Source organism: Galeopterus variegatus, unplaced genomic scaffold (genome assembly GCF_000696425.1).
Source record: "Galeopterus variegatus unplaced genomic scaffold, G_variegatus-3.0.2 Scaffold10245, whole genome shotgun sequence".
Lineage (NCBI taxonomy): Eukaryota > Metazoa > Chordata > Mammalia > Dermoptera > Cynocephalidae > Galeopterus > Galeopterus variegatus.
The window spans coordinates 46010-65510 of NW_007736356.1; the positions used below are offsets into that span (position 1 = coordinate 46010).

Consider the following 19501-nt stretch of genomic DNA (forward strand, 5'->3'; position numbering starts at 1 on the left):
CTACCACCCTAAACTGGGCTATCTTGGAGATTCTGTGATGGCACCACTGCATTAAAAAAAACCCCAAACTTGATTCATTTTTGTACTGGAAGACAGAGACGCTATGATTTCCAAATGTAAACTTTGAGGACAGAGACATATATTCATTTTGGAGAACAATCAGATTTCTTCCCGAAATTTAAAATTAAAAAGAAGTTTACTAGAAACAAGGTGATAATTATAGATAGAGCTGTCAACACACTAATTTGTTAGCTTTACCTGGCTTCCTGGTTCAGTGACCTGTTGAACACATGGATGACGAGAACATGGTTTTCTTCCCAGAGGCCGGTCTTTGGCACATGTTCTTGGAGACACCACCTGCACGGTTCCATTGGCTCTCATCTGCTTGCATGTTACTTGCCGACTGTGGAATCCTTCACCACAAGACACAGAGCACTCTGACCACACACTTGTGAACCACCTAGGAACAAAAGCTACAGGGCCTTAGTAAGGACTGGTATGCCAGACCTTACAGGGAGTCTTGTCAAAAGAAAACATTGAGGGCCGACCTGGTGGTGCACTGCTACAGTGCGCCGCTTGGGAGCGCAGTGGCGCTCCCGCCGAGGGTTCGGATCCCACATACAGACCGGCAGCTCACTGGCTGAGCGAGGTGCGGGTGCAACACCGAGGGTTGTGATCCCGTTGCTGGTCCCGGTCCGGTACGGGCGCGACACTGAGGGTTGCGATCCGTTGCCGGTCACGAAAAAAGATAAAAAAGGGAAAAAAAAAAAAAAAAAAAAAGAAAACATTGATCCTAACAGTGTGGCTGTTTCGGGGATGTCACATGTCTCTGCGGGAATGGGCAACAGCACAGATCACTCCCAGCCTTATTCTCAGATTTTCTTTTACTCTCAAGGGAGCAACAGCGTCACCATGTAATGACCAATATAGGGGCAGAGTAGAACTGTCTCCAAGTTTATGAAGACCCATCACTTGTGCAGCCCTAGAGGGTAGAGCTAGGGCAAAACTAGGTAGAAATTTCAAAAAGGTGGATTTCAATTCATTGCAAACAAAGAAAAATATGTCTAGAGTGACTATTTGCTGTTCACTCTGTGAGATACTTACATGTCATTCTCATGTTATTCTCATTCTTGTAGGGAAGAAACTGATGTCCAGGGAGTTAGATAACTTGGCTGTGGTCACATAACTAACCTGCCAGCAGAGCTGGGACTGGATTCTGGATTTATCTGACCCTAAAGTTCATGCTTTAGTGATTGTCAGAGACTGAACCTGGAGGCAGACGTCTTCGAGATATCGAGTGCTTTGTTGATCCCGACATGAGCAAGTTAAGCTTCTGCTGTGATACTGCACAGCAGGGGTTTCTAACCTGAGGTCCACGAATATCCAAGGGGACCAGCAACTGGGACGGGAAGAGAATTACTTCTTCATTGCCACTGAGCTCTATCTGAAATTTAGTCTTTCCTTCAGTCATAAAAACAAAGGCCACAAACTACAGTAGTATTAGTAATACCTGTGATTTTGTGACCAGTAGAAATTATAGGTATTTCCACATCACTTTACAATTATGGCAGTCATCTAAAAATATCATTTATATTTATCATCATTTCAAAATTAAAGTACAACTAGAGCTTGTTATTTGGTGTGTTAATAGAGAATCAAATTTATTACTACATCACATATTTTAAAATATTTCAATAACTTTATTTCAATGTATTTGGTTTCAATATATTCAATCATTCACTCATTCATTTCACAAATATTTATACAGAGTGTATAATTGGGCAGACTTTGTGCTAAGTTGTAGGAATAAATCGTTGAGCAAAACAGTAATGGATCTACTTTGATAGAACTTACAGTCTAGTGAGAGAGCAAGACAGATCGTGGTAGCAGCTATGAAGGAGAATGACAAGGACATTAAAATATATATATAGCTCTGGGGGGGCTAAGGTCAGGGAAGGTTTCTCTGAAAATGTACCGAGGTATATATAGATAAGTAGGAGGAATTAAATGAAGAGAGAACGAACAGTGCAGTAGGCAGAGGGGGCAGCACGTGCAAAGGCTCTGAGTCAGAAAAGAGACTAGCACATCTCAGGGCCAAAAAAAGACAAGCACGGATGGACACCAGAAAACCAGGGTGGGAGAGACAAGCAACGAGACAGCAAGGCAGCCCCAGGTCCAAACACGAGGGGAATCCAATTCCTTCACTCATCTATTCAGTCAGTTAGCAAATATTTACTGAGGACCTACTATGTGCTGGGCACTGTTTTAGACACTGGAGATAAAAAAGTGTAAAAAGATAGACACAGCCCTCATGCTAGGAATTTTGGCCTTTGTCCTAAGAGCAATGAGAAGTCATCGAAAGGTTTTAAGCAGAGCACCATCCTGATGAATTTGTTTTAAAAGATGGTTATTCTTGTAGAGTAGACGAAGTACTCTATGGAAGGAGACAAGAATCAGGAGGCTCCTGGCATGGTCCACGTGAAACATGAGGATAGTTTAGATTCCAGTGGTGACAGTGGACATTGACAAGGACAGATGGGAGTGAGAGAAAGAGGGGAGTCCAGGACGTAGTCACTGAGATCTAGAGCACTGGGGTCAGGTTTGGTGGAGGTCATGAGTTTAATGTTGGATATTTTTAATTACTGATTCGTATCATCTGTTACTCAGAAAGGTTATTAATGGTTTTCCCTCCAGGAGTTAAGCCGAGGGAACTGAGTTTTTAATTCCATTGTCTTCTAGGTACGCCCATGAAATCAGCCTCACTATGACCTCAAGGAACTGATAGGACTGTGAGTGCAGTAAGCAGATTTGGATAGTGATTAAGAGCAGAGGCTCTGAAATCAGACTATCTCAATTTGAATTCTGGCCCTTGTAACTCTATGGGAGTTTGCCCATCTGTAAAATAGGAAACTAACATNTCATGGAGACATCTGGAAAGGTAAAAATGGGAGTTTCCTTTAGAAAAGTAGAGGCTGACCACCTCCAGTAATCACAGCTTTTTAATTTTAGTTTCCATGCCAAACAGCCATTCCCTTCCCTGCTGACACTTGGTAAAAGATGAGGTAGGACATGATGATGACAGATTTGTGTATGATCACAGAAGGTGCCAGATTTTCCTGTAATACTTGTAAGTAATTGATAGCTACCAGCTGTGTCCACAGGCTCTCTCCCATAGTAGAGGGATTTCTTTAACTTATTGTTTTCCACTTTTTCCTTCTGATTTTTGAATTTTTGTCTTAAATTGCATATGGCATCATTTGCAAAGTGGAACTGTAAAACATATTTTTAGTTGGACCTTCAGGATTACAGTTTATTTAAACATAATTTTTTTAAAATAGATAAGTTTATTGAGAACCTCGCAGGTAAGAGGTAATGGGTCAGACACTTTATAGTTAATCTTCCATGTAATTCTCATGGTCATCTTGTGAAGAAGATTTTTGTTTTTATTTGCAGAAGTGGAAACTGAACCAAACTAAGTAAGTTGCCCAAGCTATGTCACCTGTTCACTGGACTGGAACCCAAGTGTGTGTATCTCCAAGTCTCTTTGTTTTATGCCACATTTCATAAGGACACCTTAACAGTTCAAGGCAGGACACATGTGCATTTCTTTAAAAATGAGTGTGTGTGTGTGTTTAAATGTATGTGTATTTATTGAGGTATAATTTATTTATAATAAAATGCTCAGATCTCAGGTATGCTGTTTTGAGTTTTCACAATTGTATGTACTTATGTAACCATGATCCAAAGCAAGGTATATAATAATATTTTGATCACCTTCCAAAACTCCCTCTTGCCTCTTTCCAATCAATTGCCCTCCCCTCCTAGGTAACCCCTCGCTCATTTCTATTATTATACATTAGTTTTACCTATTCTTGGACTTCCTGCAATATGTACTCTTTTGTAGCTGGCTTCTTTTGCTTAGCATAATGTTTTTGATGATTCACCCTATCTTTGTGTATATCAGTAGTTCATTCTCTTTTACTGCTGGATAATCTTCCACTGTATGAATATACCAGAGTTTCTTATCCATTCTCCTGTTGAGGGCTGTTATGAATAAGGCTGAACGTTCTTTTACAAAGCTTTTTGTGCACGTTTGCATATTTCTTCGGTAAATACCGGTGAGTGGAATTTCTGGGTCAAGGATAGGTATATGCTTACCATATGCCAAACAGTCTTCCAAAGTAGTTTTTGCATTTTACACACTAAGCAATGGATGAGGGTTTCAGTTGCTTCACATTCTTGCCAAAATTTGGCATTGTCAATCTTTTTGTTTTCAGCTACTCTAGGGGGTATGAAATTGTATCTCATTGTGGTTTTAATTTCCATTTCCCTGATGTCACCTGTAAATCTTCTTTTGTGAAGTGTCTGTTCAAGTCTTTTGCCCACTGTTTTGTGTGTGTGTGTGTGTGTGTCTGTGTTTTGGGGGCTGAGGGATGGGGTATTGTTTACTTGGAAGAGTTCCCTATATGTTCTAGATATAAGTTCTTCATCAGACATATGCTCTGCCAATACTTTTTCCAGTCTGTAGCTTATCTATTCACATCCTTAGTGGTGTCTTCGATGAACAGATCTTTAAAATTTTTACGAAGCCCAATTTGCTATGTTTTTGTTTGTTTTGTGGTTAGTGATTTTTGACAAAAATTCTTTTGAAAAGTAGACTGTATCATATCACTCTATATACGACTCTTCAATGGCCTCCCATGTTTTAGGGATCTTCAAGACCCATCTTGAATCTTCACTTTGACCCTCAAAGCCCTGACTGATTTGGTTGGATCAACTCTCCAACCTCATCTCATACCCCTTTCCCTTTCCTTCACTGTACACTAGTCACATGAATCTTATTTCTGTTCCTCGACCATATTAAGCTTATTCACATTTTATGGTCTTTGCATTTACTCTTCCCTCTGTCAGAAATGCTGCTTCCTCACTTTTCTGCAGGGTGACTCCATCTCATCCTTTAGGTCTGGGCTCAAATATCACCTCCTCAGAAGACCTGTCCAGACTTAGATAGATCTACTCTAAAGTGGCCACTACCAATCTCCATGTATCTCATCAGCCTATTTTTGTTTCCTTCGTAGCACTTACCACAGAGAAATACATCATGTATCTGTTTACTTGTTTCTTTTCTTTCTTTTTTTTTTTTTTGGTGGCTGACCAGTAAGAGACCTGAACCCTTGACCTTGGTGTTATAACATGGTGCTCTAACCAACTGAGCAAACTGGCTAGTCCTTGTTTACTTGTTTCTTGTTCATCTCTCCTACTGTAATGCCAAGTCCATAAACACAGTCCTGTTCAACATTAGGACAGGGCATGTTATACATTATCCATTCAACCAATACTTGTTAAATTAATAAATGAATCTCTTTGAAATGCTAAGGTAAGGATCCAGTGAAATGTTGGCATGTTCTGTGATGTGCACAGGTGTGTGCACACATTTGTGCATGTGCATGGGTGTGTGTGTAGGAGATGGTAGAACAATGTAGGTAGTCCCATTACAACACGTATTTGACCATTCCAAAGGCTTTGCCTTCACCAGTAGCTTCAGCCTCATGAATATCCAATTTTTTTCATTNGCAGCTCAACACTATTTTCTCCTTGGATGCTCTCCCTTGTGTCTCAGGAGGTGGAAGCCTAGAAATTGCATTTCCTAGAATCCCTACTCCAGAGTTATATTTGCATGATATATTCTGCAAATGAGAGGCATTGCTAAGATTTAAAAAGTTGAAATGGTATAACCATTATTGGTCCTTTATAATAGATAGAGTGAAACATGAGGTTTAACAGTAGCTTCTGTGTATCCTTCTGTGATTTACCCATTTTTGAGCCACAAGGATCTGAGATGATCAGTAATAGCTCTCTGTGATTCAAGCATCTCTGATTTTCTTAACTCTACCTTGGAATAGTCAGATTAAGTTCTCCTGATCAAGCATTGATTTATAACAAAGTTGGTATGTAAGGAAAACAAATTTTGTGAAAAGAGAAAAATGGAAGTATCAATTCCATAAGTCTTAACAAACCTTCCCTCTATTAATATTTAACTAGTTGGCAATAGTTTTGAAACTGGAAAATCAATATCTACATTATCACAAATAATGATGCACATTTGGGATATGAGCTCTGTGGGCTTCCTGAGGAGTGAATTTTTCTAAAAAATGTTTCAATATGGAAGGAATAAGTTGAATCACTGAAGATGAGGGACAAGAAAAAAGCTGGACAAATGCCTAGGAATAATTTTAAATATTGCAAAGTGAGAAACATAGAGGGTATTTTAGCTAAATCTTTTTCCTTACACATGCCTCACAAACAGTAAATCCCCAAAAAGGCAAAATCCCAGACCTTGAGGCAAGGGTTCTCTTGTTGGGTCACTGCTGTTGGTTCCAGTGTTGGCTGCTTGGAGAACACACTTTTTATGTCCCTTGGGAAATACAATTTGACCATCTGGCCATCTTTGTTCTGAGGGGAAAAAAAAAAGTAACACTTTTTACCAATTAGAAATTTTCTAATTCTTGTTCCAGCTTGGGTGTTCCTAAAGAAAATGACTAGGAAACAAACGCTTTCTAATAGAATGCTGTGTCCTGGATGCTCAGGCTAACACAGGTCTGGGAGATACATGCAGATGTGGGAGTGCAGGGTGATACAAGAGTTTAGCTAGAGTTATTCACTGTGCTAACATGCAGCATCTCTGCATGTTTCCAGGGTTTATAGGCTAACTTACAAGATGGAAACAAATGTATCTGCCAGAATTACAAAAGGGACTGGAGGAAGCAGACCGGCCAGATAGAGCTCCACCCCTCAAGAGGAGCCTTGGGAACAGGTGAGTGGGTGATGGCCCTTGGGTGCCTTGCAGGGTGAGGAATGCTTGCCTTTAGGAAGGTTGTGAANATTCCAAAGGCTTTGCCTTCACCAGTAGCTTCAGCCTCATGAATATCCAATTTTTTTCATTAATTGATTTGAGGGAGTTCACTTTTGGTCTTTATGTTCCATGTCAGATGCAACTTCTCTGCTCTTTTGCACATTCTGGTTTCTCTGACTTGAATGTCCTTCCTCTTCCAGAACAAATATCATGACCAGCATGAAAACTTAGCTGACTTCTCCAGAGAGAGGTAGGGGCCCTTCCTTAGTGCTACCACTGTACTCTGGTCATCCTTCTATTATGACACTTGTCATGCTGCTTCAAAACTCTGTTTACATGACTGCCTCCCTCTTTAGACTGTGAGCTTCTCAAGGACGGGTCATCTCTGTATTCTCAGCTCTGGGAAGAGTAAGAACTGGGCAAATATTTGCTGAATGTCAAATAAATGGATAATTGTGAAGTTAATAATGGTATTATTACATCTAATAAAGATGAGAAGTAGATCATATAAATACCCACAGATAATGATGCCATAAGTAGCATGTGATGTACTGTTTATTGGCAGCTCAACACTATTTTCTCCTTGGATGCTCTCCCTTGTGTCTCAGGAGGTGGAAGCCTATAAATTGCATTTCCTAGAATCCCTACCTCCAGAGTTATATTTGCATGATATATTCTGCAAATGAGAGGCATTGCTCAAGATTTAAAAAGTTGAAATGATATAACCATTATTGGTCCTTTATAATAGATAGAGTGAAACATGAGGTTTAACAGTAGCTTCTGTGTATCCTTCTGTGATTTACCCATTTTTGAGCCACAAGGATCTGAGATGATCAGTAATGGCTCTCTGTGATTCAAGCATCTCTGATTTTCTTAACTCTACCTTGGAATAGTTAGATTAAATTCTCCTGATCAAGCATTGATTTATAAAAAAGTTGGTATGTAAAGAAAACAAATTTTGTGAAAAGAGAAAAATGGAAGTATCAATTCCATAAGTCTTAACAAACCTTCCCTCTATTAATATTTAACTAGTTGGCAATAGTTTTGAAACTGGAAAATCAATATCTACATTATCACAAATAATGATGCACATTTGGGATATGACGGAAAATCAATAACTACATTATCACAAATAATGATGCACATTTGGGATATGAGCTCTGTGGGCTTCCTGAGGAGTGAATTTTTCTAAAAAATGTTTCAATATGGAAGGAATAAGTTGAATCACTGAAGATGAGGGACAAGAAAAAAGCTGGACAAATGCCTAGGAATAATTTTAAATATTGCAAAGTGAGAAACATAGAGGGTATTTTAGCTAAATCTTTTTCCTTACACATGCCTCACAAACAGCAAATCCCCAAAAAGGCAAAATCCCAGACCTTGAGGCAAGGGTTCTCTTGTGGGGTCACTGCTGTTGGTTCCAGTGTTGGCTGCTTGGAGAACACGCTTCTTATGTCCCTTGGGAAATACAATTTGACTGTCTGGCCATCTTTGTTCTGAGGGAAAAAAAAAAAAAAGTAACACTTTTTACCAATTAGAAATTATCTAATTCTTGTTCCAGCTTGGGTGTTCCTAAAGAAAATGACTAGGAAACAAACGCTTTCTAATAGAATGCTGTGTCCTGGATGCTCAGGCTAACAAAGGTTTGGGAGATACATGCAGATGTGGGAGTGCAGGGGGTTACAAGAGTTTAGCTAGAGTTATTCACTGTGCTAACATGTAGCATCTCTGCATGTTTCCAGGGTTTATAGGCTAACTTACAAGATGGAAACAAATGTATCTGCCAGAATTACAAAAGGGACTGGAGGAAGCAGACTGGCCAGATAGAGCTCCTCCCCTCAAGAGGAGCCTTGGGAACAGGTGAGCGGGTGATGGCCCTTGGGTGCCTTGCAGGGTGAGGAATGCTTGCCTTTAGGAAGGTTGTGAAGTTTGAGCATAAGAGCAGAAGGATGGTGGAGGAAGGCTGTGTATTAATTCCTCCGTCAGGTTAGGAATGCTGTGACTTGATCCCTCAGTCAATTTACCAACGTTTTGAGCTGCTTGGCTTGAAGGGATTTCGACGAGAAGAGGTGTGCAGGGTAGAAATGAGACAACCATGCAGATTCATGAGTAGAGATGGGAAGAAGGCTGGGACTTCTCAGAAGAAGTTGCCCAAGAAACAGATAGGTTTGCTCTAGCCAATCTGTTGAAACTCTTCTGTCCCAAGAAGAGCACAGAGGTTCTTTGCAAAAAGCCACATGAAGGTTCATCACTGCCTTTCCGATCAGCACTGGGAGTCCATGACGGGTAGTATGAAGAGAACTGAAAGGGGAGACTACATATTTGGGCTGTCGTCCAAACTTTCTAGGAGCCTCAGGATTTCTCATAAATACAATGAGATTAAAAATTACTGCCCGCAACATTGTGCTATTATAAGTATCAAAAGAATTAACAAACATCAAAGCACTCTGCGTGTGAACCATTCCAACCCCCTGCATGGGCACCTTCCATCTCCTTATGTCTCTGGGCCCCTCTAACTGCAAACAAGGAAAGCCACGGAGAAAGCTCTTTCACATCTCTCCTCTTCACTCACCGATGGATTCTATAACTGCATACTAGTTCTGCCAATCATTCGATCTCATTCACTCATGAAATACTTCTTTCACACTTACACCTGCGTTAGATGCTGGAGATGCAGAGAGGAATAATAAGTGATCTCTGATGTCCATCTGATTGACTTCTGTGATTAACTCTCAATTGATTACAAACTATGGTGGTGGGAAAGAGGGGTGTTATTTATGGAGTCCTAAGACCCCAGCAACTTAAAGCTCGTTTTGGTGACAAGAGCTTCATGAGCCCCAGACACTATTCCTGATTGACTGGAGAAGTCAGCTTATCATCCTGTGCCAGGGGCCCACTGTAATGACCTTCTCCAGATCACAATACTGGTCCAACTGTGAGAAATTGTAAGACTCAATAGACTGGTATTTACTGAGCACCTACTGTGTGCTTCATGCTGTATTACTTGCTCAGGACTATAACAGGATCATCAGACATGGTCCCTACCTTTGAGGGACCTACAATTTCATTGAGGAAACAGAAATAAAAGAGGAAACAATTGGAGAGAAATGTGTGTCAGGACTTAATTAGGTACAAAGTAGTAAGAACAGAGAAAGGATAGGCCCAACAAAATCAGAGAAGGATCCACACAGAGGGTAGGAATTTGGTTGGTCTTACAGGATGGGGAGGATTGGGGCAATGTGAGAAAGGCAATGAAGGATGTTTCTTCCTGGCAGAGCAGTATGTCTAGAAGCCTCAAAGAGGGAAAGAACATGGTGTGTGGTGTGTTGGGTCACAGGGTGGGAAGTCACCTGGACTAGAACAGAGCTCACTGCTAGCCTAGAATGGGGTTAGGAGTCAAGGAGATATTGAGACAGAACATGAAGGGTCTTGATTCTGGGCAGAAATGTTTATATCCCGGTGTAGGTTCTTAAGCAGAGGAGTAACATCAAGAAAGTCACGACCTTCTAAGAAGAGAAGTGGTAGGACAGGGTGTTATAATTTAGTGCTCGTTTTTCAGTAGGCAGTGGTAGCAATGATTAAAACCATCTAATGTCCATCTTGTTCACTACTGGACAGCAGAATCGACAAAACGAGGCTCTACTTTGCATATATTATAGGGGGCACTTCCAGAACAATAAGAACTTGACACTTACCCAGCAAGTGGAGTACAGATGCTGCCACTGCCTTTCCAAGAGCATTGGTGGCTGTGCAGATGTAGGTTCCTTCATTTTCAAGGGAAACATTCTGCAACAACAGGGATCCATTGAAAAGCAAGGAAATATTGTCACTCAGAGATCCTCCTCTCTTCAACCAAGTTATATTTGGCTGAGGGACACCTTTGGAACAAAAACAAATATGACAAAGGCAATTCCTTTAAGAACAGGGCCACAGAACCAGGTGACAAATACCATTTAGTGTTTTGACCACAAGTCAGAAAATGGGGTTGATCGTATGTAATAGAAAAATGGTTATTTCTATTTCTATAGCTCCTCTGTGTCAGGTGGGGAAATCCTTTTAAAGCAAAGGACTAAAGAGCACCTAATTGGTTTATGTTATAAGTTAAGGAATAGGAGCCAAAGAGAGTGGGATTGCTTGTATTGGGAAGGTAGAGAATTTTGAGGTTCGGTGGGGTAGTGGGAAAGTGGTTGGAAACAAAGAGCTGGGGAAGCTGGGGGATGTGGAGGCAGATTCAGAGAGAGAAATTCCCATTGGTGAATTGTGACACAGAAGTTTTTGGAAAACAAAAATATCTAATATAGATCTTTAAGTTGTTTACTGTGCACAGGCATTGAAACATTCCTCCTTCGGGAGGAATATAAAATGGTTAGGGAAATAGATTTTGTTCATTAATATTTTTGTAAAAGATGATAATTTCAGGAACAAAAAGTTTCAACGTAGTAGGGTGCAGACACTGTAAGCAACATGGCAGTAGCCTGGACACAAAAGGGAGCATGAAGAATTGGGATAATTTCTTCCCCCAAATCTTGAGAAGTCTTAGCATCTGGTCTATGGAATTTGAAACTCAGAGGAATCTTGTTTGGTTTTAAGAGCTGGGGCAGCCTCACAGGATACCTGAGATTGCACTAGGTGACTGATTTTGAGTATCCTCTCCTCCTGCTGTGCTCTGGCTAGAAAGCACGTGGAAGATGTGGCATGACTCTGTGACAGAAGAAAAGATGTCACCACCATTATCACAACACATGCAATGCACCTTATGGCAGGTAAAGTGGATGCTCCATGAACATGGTGACACTTTGAATCTCACAGTTATTCCTGTACCTTGTGAGGCAGTCATTGTTAGCTCTGTCTCCCAGCTGAGGAAGCTAGTAAGCCTCATGGCTTCGGGCCCAGTTCTCTGTCCACTACACCAAGCTTGTTATTCAAGTCTCTTAGGGCAGTTATTGTGTGGCTTTTGAGAAAACTGTCTACTTAGAAATGCTTGAATTTACTTGTAGAAACTAAAAATTGATACTGGCCTAAAGTATTGCCTAAAAACTCAAGGTGAGAAAAAGACTCAATTCCTATTCAAAGAGGTTGAGAAAATGACTATACTACCCAAAGTAATATACAAATTCAATGCAATCCCCATCAAAATTCCTATGACTTTTCTCTCAGAAATGGAAAGAACTATACAGTCATTTATCTGGAATAACAAAAGACCACGAATAGCCAAAGCAACGCTGAGCAAAAAAAATAAAGCTGGAGGTATTACTCTACCTGACTTTAAACTATACTACAAAGCCACAATAACCAAAACAGCATGGTACTGGTATAAAAACAGAGACACTGATCAATGGAATAGAATAGAGCACCCAGAAATCAACCCACACACTTACTGCCATTTGATCTTCGACAAAGGCATCAAGCCTATTCACTGGGGTCGGGACTCCCTCTTCAGCAAAGGGTGCTGGGATAACTGGATATCCATTTGCAGGAGATTGAAACTAGACCCACATCTCTCACCATGTACTAAAATCAACTCAAAATGGATCAAGGATTTAAATATACACCCCGAAACAATAAAACTTATTAAAGAAAACATAGGAGAAACCCTTCAGCAAATAGGGCTGGGCACAGACTTCATGAATATGACCCCAAAAGCACAGGCAACCAAAGGAAAAATAAACAAATGGGACTATATCAAACTAAAAAGCTTCTGCACAGCAAAAGAAACAATTAACAGAGCTAAAAGACAACCAACAGAGTGGGAGAAAATATTTGCAAAATACACATCCAACAAAGGACTAATATCCAGAATATATAAAGAACTCAAACAACTTTACAAGAAAAAAACAAGCAACCCAATCAAAAAATGGGCAAAAGAGCTAAGCAGGCATTTCTCTAAAGAAGATATACAAAAGGCCAACAGTCATATGAAAAAATGCTCAACATCACTCAGCATCCAGGAAATGCAAATCAAAACCACACTGAGATACCATCTCACCCCAGTTAGGATGGCAAAAATCCAAAAGACACCGAAAGATAAATGCTGGCATGGCTGCGGAGAAAAAGGAACTCTCTTACACTGTTGGTGGGAATGCACAATGGTGCAACCCCTATGGAAAATGGTTTGGAGGTTCCTCAAACAATTGAAGATAGATCTACCATATGACCAGCTATCCCACTGCTGGGAATATATCCAAAGGAATGGAAATCATCAAGTCGAAGGTACACTTGTTTCCCAATGTTCATTGCAGCACTCTTCACAATAGCCAAGAGCTGGAATCAACCCAAATGTCCATCATCGGATGAGGGGGGGGGAGGAAGATTTAATAACCTCAACTTTTTTTTTTTTTTTTGAAGCTCTTACAACGAGAAAATGGAGGGGACACATCTGGGTGGGAGGGGGGAGAGGGAGGAGGGAGGGAGGTTTTGGTGATGGGACCCAATAACTAACTACATTGTATATTGACAAAATAAAAATAAAAAATAAAAAATAATTTATTGAAACTAATGAAAATATAAAAAAATAAAAAAAAACAAAGAGGTTGAGAAAAAAGCATTGACTGGGGGAGGTTTTGCTGCTCTTCTTAAGATTTATTAGTTCTTTAGCCTTGGGCAAGTCACTTTAGATTGCAACTGTTTCATGTGTGAAAGGAATCTGAAATAAGAATAGGAACTTCATTATGTTCAGATATAATATTTGAAGTTTTAAAAATCTGAGTCTGAGATGTTGCCTGTGGTGTTTTTGTCCTACGATCTGAGTTTGGTAGGCAGAAGTCTAAAGATGTTGACATAAGATTCTCATCTCCTGGTTACTCAATCGAATATTAATGTAAGTACTGGAGTGAAGGGATTTTGCACATGTAATTAAGGTTACTAATCAGCTGACTTTAAAACAGGGCAATTACGTGGATGGGTCCAATATAATCCTACACATCTTTAAAGTCAGAAGAAGAGGGCAGAAGAAGTGGCCAGGGAGATATACAGGAAGAGAAAGTTGGAGAGATGAAGAATAGTTCAGAGGGATTCAACACGTGAAAGGGATACAATCTGCCACTGCTGATTTTGAAGATGAAGGGGGCCATAAGCCAGGGAATGCAGGTGGCCTCTAAAAGCTGAGAGTAGTCTCCAGCTGACAACTATCAAGGAAATGGGAACTTCAGTCTTCCAATGACAAGGAGATGAATTCAGTCAATAATAACCTGAAGGAGCTTAGAAGCAGATTAATCCCTCAGCCTCCTGAAAAAGTGCAGTCTTGCCAACACCTTGATTTCAGTCTTTAACACTCTGAATAGAACACACTCAGCTCAGCCACACTGTACCAAGACTGACGTACACAACTGTGATATAATACATGGGTGTTTGAAGCCTCTCCATTTGTGGTGATTTGTTACGGCAGCAATAAAAAACTGATAAACCGAGAGATTTATTTTAAATTTTGCTATGAAAACTAGGCTGACCCTAAATAGACAAAAGGGCGTTAATCACATGTGCATATATCTTTTTAGTCTTTTTGTCTACAAATATATATACACAGAAAGGTTAAGTTTTGCTATAGTCACAGCCATTAAACACTGCAGCTGAGATTTACACCCACACAGTTTGATCCATAATGTCACTTAACCATAATGTAGGTAGATGTTATACATTTCTTAATAAATTTATTCCTAAACATCTCATAGGTTTTGTTGTTCTTGTAGTAAGCAAGAGTTTAAAAAATATGTTTGTAGTTTATTGCTAACACTTATGAAAACTATGAGCATAGGCATATTTACTTTGTATCTAGTCATCTTACTGAACTTTATTATTTTGAATAGTTTTTCAATTGATTTTCTTGGGGTTTTGGGGGGTTTTTTGTTTAAGTAAACAACTATATCATTTGCACATGGTGAGAATTTTATCTTTTCCTTTCCAATATGTATACTTCTGATTTCTTTTTCTTGTCTTATTTATTAGTCAGTGTCTCTAGAAGAATTCTGAATAATAACAGCAATAGTAGGTATTACAGACGGAATATTTGTGTCCCCACCAAATTCATGTTTAAACCTAATCCTAAATGCGATGTTATCTGAAGATGGGGCCTTTGGAAGATTATTAGGTCATGAGGGTCAAGCTCTTATAAATGGGACTAGGGCCCTTATTAAAGAGGCCCCAGAGAACTTCCTTGTCTGTGAGAACACACTGAGATAATGGTCTTCATCTACAAACCAGGAAGTAGACTCTCACCAGATGCCAAATCTACTGGTGCCTTGATCTTGGACTTCCCATCCTGCAGAACTGTGAGAAACAAACTTCTGTTTTTATATACCACCCCACCTGTGATATTTTTGTTAACAGCAGCCCCAACAGTCTAAGTCAGCAGGCATATTGGTCTTGTTTCCAACTTTAACAGGAATATTACTTATGTTTCTTCCTTAAGCATGATGCTTCCTTTTGGTTTTTGATAGTTATCATGACAAAGACATGTCTTTCTATTTCTAGCTTACAAGAAAATTTCTAAGTCTTTGATTTGAATATGTATTTTAATTTGCTTATATTAATGTAAAATATTTAAAGCTATTCATTTTCTTTTGGGTACAGCTTTGATTACCTATCTTACATTCTGAAATGCAATACATTTATCACCATTATTTCATTCACTCTAAAAATGTTTATGGAGTGCCAACTATGTGTGAGACCCCATGATAATGCTAAGGATATGATGGTGAAACTAAGTTCCTCAAAGACCTTAACCTAGGGGGTCTATGGAGGAAAAAGTTGATTGCAATACAAGGCGATAAGGACTCATAATACAGGTAAACTGGGTACCTCTGGAACGTAGAAGCTATACCTCATGTAGTCCAGAGAGGGAAAATACCTACAAGGAGGAACATGGAACGCAGATGTGGGAGAGAAGGTGAAGAATAGGGCAGTGGGCGCAGGAGCAGGAGCAAGACTTTTCATGGTTTGGTGCTTTGTTTCTTGATTTGAATGGATTACCTATCCCTGCATTTTAAAAGGTTTGATAAAAATCTCAAACATTTCTCTGATTATCAACGTTATGAATAAAAACATATCCGCTAGTTTCCTAATCCTCCAAGGATGAGAAAATTAGGAGTTGCTTCTTCTGACATCTGTCTTCCATCTAGTTTTTTTGGATAGAAGATGGNCTTTGTTTCTTGATTTGAATGGATTACCTATCCCTGCATTTTAAAAGGTTTGATAAAAATCTCAAACATTTCTCTGATTATCAACGTTATGAATAAAAACATATCCGCTAGTTTCCTAATCCTCCAAGGATGAGAAAATTAGAAATTGCTTCTTCTAACATCTGTCTTCCATCTAGTTTTTTTGGATAGAATATGGAATTTGAAATTCAGATCACTTTAAATTGTTATTTTTCATTACATGTCTTCTTTTAAAGATTCATTTGAGATTTGCAGTCTGTTCTTCAGCCAATAAAAAAAAAAAACCTTAGACTAAATTCTATAAATTATTTTAATGTTTTTTCATCATTTCTTTTATATTGCAAGGCCTCCATGGTTGAGGTCCTAATTCAGATTCACTTCTTAATTGACAGTAGAGTGCCTGTAATTTCCCACAAAGGTAGGTTAGTGAGAAGTGTAAATCATGAAACCTTGAAGGTGTAGGAACTTTTTCTCTTCTCCCACCAAGAAATACAGCCTAACTGGACACAGAATAGAAGTGCTGTAACTTTTTTTCTAGACACTTTGCTCATGCTGTCCTTTGTCTTGTGGAATTTAATGTTTCGAAGAAGTTTAAGGCAAGCCTATTTTTCAATTCCCTTTCAAGTAATATATTATTTTTGTTGTTATTCAGTTGCTTTTTTTCCTTTCTAGATACTTGTATAATTCTTTCTTTAATCTTAAAATTTCAAAAAATTTTCCAGCATCTGATCAGTATTAACTTCTCATTAATTTTGCCTGGAATACTGTAGGGCATTCAATCTGTAAACTACAGTCTTTTTCCCACTCAGGAAAATGTTTGTTTTTTCCTTCTCTTTTTAAACCTTTAAATTCTGGGTCTGCTACTTTTCTCTCCTTTTTCTTGCTCAGAAAAACCAACCATGTGACTGTCAATCTCTCTTCCTGGTGTTCATCACCCTGTATCTCAGCACCACACTTTCCAAGTGAGCGAACCGGCCATCCCTATATGGGATCCGAACCCATGGCCTTGGTGTTATCAGCACCGCACTCTCCCGAGTGAGCCACGGGCCGGCCCATCACTGTATCTCATTGCTTTTAGCTTTCTGTTCATGTTCCTCTGCATTTGCGAGAAATTCTTAAGCTTGCCCCTGTTTTTTACTCATTTCATTTTATGTAGAAGCTTTCTGCTTCTAATGTTGATTTTATTTCTGTGATTTCTAAAAAATTCTTCCCAATTCTATTTTTATTTCTGCCTCTCTCTCAGCCAGATTTTAAAATATCTCTGTTTTCATCCCACCTTCCTACATTTTGTCGAAGACACAATGCGGACACTAAAATTTACTTTTTTGAACAGTGGGTGCTCTTCAGGTGCCTCCTAAGTGTTGGTTCAATGTCATTTTTGCTGCCTAACATCAGCATTTGGACTCAGAGCTCTAAAAAGCAGAAATTCCTCCTTCTCTCACAGTTCCAGATCAACATTCCTCCTTCCAGTACTTCCAGTGATATTTGGTATCACTTTTACATGCTGTATTATTATTTCAAAAGGTAACATTAGGAAGGACAAATCAAACATTCCTGTTTTCAACCTAAAGACCACAGAAGTGAATTTGTGATTTCCTAAAGGTCTCAGAAATTCCTATTGCTCAGAAATGACAAGAATGAGGCAAGGGATTTCATGTCAAATGATCTTTTGGGATCCCTTTCAGCTCTAAGATGTGTGTGAGATAAATTCATTCATTCATCCATCCTTTTATATATTTATTCAACCTATTTTTATTGTCTGCCTTCTATGACCAGAACTCTCTTAGAGGATTATTACTGCTATAATTTCATGTTTTCCCCATAGAACATGAGCCTAGTGCCTGGCAAAGATCAGGATGTGAATATTTGCTGAATGCATAAATGAATGAACTTGGGAATGCATTTACTGGAAGAAAACCATATTTTATTCCAAAGATACATCAGTGTGACTTTTTTGCTTATTCATGCCAATGTTCTCTTCCAAATAGTGAAGATAATAGAGTGCTGACTGTAAGGTAAAGTCCTCATAAATTCAGACACTATTATTTTGGAATCTGTGGTAATTTAGAAAAGGACTATACTACCTAGGAAGAAAATAACCACCTTAAATATTTGAGGGGAAAAGTGCAAATCATTTCAGAAATCCCTTTAAATATTTTCTTGGCCTCCACGATATGCACACAATTGATATGTGAATTTAAGTTGTTATTTATTAATTAAAGGAGGTTCCTTTAAGACTCTAAGTAATTCTTGTTTAAGAGCCTGAACGTTTTTAAAAACAACTCATAAGTTTGAAACATTTTACAATTCAGGGATCTTTATTAATTCAGATTTATTGCCTACAATTAGTCCAAATTAGGGAGGTTTTTCTCAAGTCTAGAGCCTCTTACAGTGAGAGACCTGAAACCATTTCAGATACATTGGTTTATTCATAATTCTTCCATGGTAAGAAGCAAGTAAGCAATAGCGTTGCCAATTCTGAGTTGAAAAGAGGTTTACTAACAGCCTTCAGCCAGGTTCAACAAGCTGTGTGATCTCAAGGAAGAGCATTTCAGCCAGAGAGCAGAGCATGTCCCTTAACCTTGAAGTAAGGTCTCTGGGGAGACCCTAGGGAGCATGAACCTCGTGTGGAGCCACAGATGGGATTCGGGGAGTCTCTGACCTTTTCACTAACCCTAGCTGAAATTTAGAATTTCCATCAATTATGAATGTAAGCAACAAACCAAGGTAGTAGTATCTTTGACTTTGTCATATACAATTAATTAATATTTTGATTTCTGTATTTTGATTATAATACAATGTATTTTTTTTACCCTTGAAATATTATTCTGAGAAGCAGTCCCATAGGCTTCATCAGACTGGAGTCCAGGGAACATTCCTGCTATTTTGGAGGAATAGAAAAGGACCTGTGGATGCAGGGATGTCAGCCAGGGAAAGTGTGGTAGGAGTTGAGGTCAGAGGAGTGACAGGTGGGGGAGGTGGGGCTCAGATCCTGGACAGACTTGTAGTCACTGTAAGGCTTTGGTTTTTATTCTGAAGATTTTTCAGGACTGACATGATCTGACTCATGTTCTTAAAGAATGCTTTGACTGCTGTGTTGAAAACATGGATTGTAGCGGGAAAGGACAGGAGTAGGGAGACCAGTGAGGAAGGTGTTATAATTACCCAGCCTAGGATGATGATGGCTTGGACTAATGTGGTAGCAGTGAAGGTGGTGAGAAATGGCCAGATTCTGGATATATTTTGAAGGTGGAGCAGACAGCATTTGACCAGGAGGTGGGGTGAGGAGGGAAAGGGAAGTATGAAAGAGGAAAGCAAATCAAAAATGACTGCAAGATTTTTGACTCAGGCAAATCAAATAATGGCATTGCCATTCAATGAGACAAGGGACACTGAGGGAAGCAAGTTTGGAAGTAAAACTCAGGAGTTCAGGTGCAAGATGGCGATGGGTCTGGAGCGGCCGTGCCAGGAGACAGCGCGATCCTGTGAGCCGTGC

At 39.3% G+C, this 19501-nt stretch overlaps 1 protein-coding gene across 1 annotated transcript in view; it reads right to left on the reverse strand.

The window, feature by feature from the left end:
* LOC103609882 (ADAMTS-like protein 1) overlaps positions 1 to 374 on the reverse strand; it is a 42266-nt gene extending 41892 nt beyond the window's left edge. Inside the window, exon 1 of the mRNA XM_008594148.1 lies at positions 259 to 374. The gene's annotated coding sequence lies outside the window, so the exon portion shown is untranslated. The remainder of the gene's footprint in view (positions 1 to 258) is intronic.
* Positions 375 to 19501: the final 19127 nt, after the last annotated feature.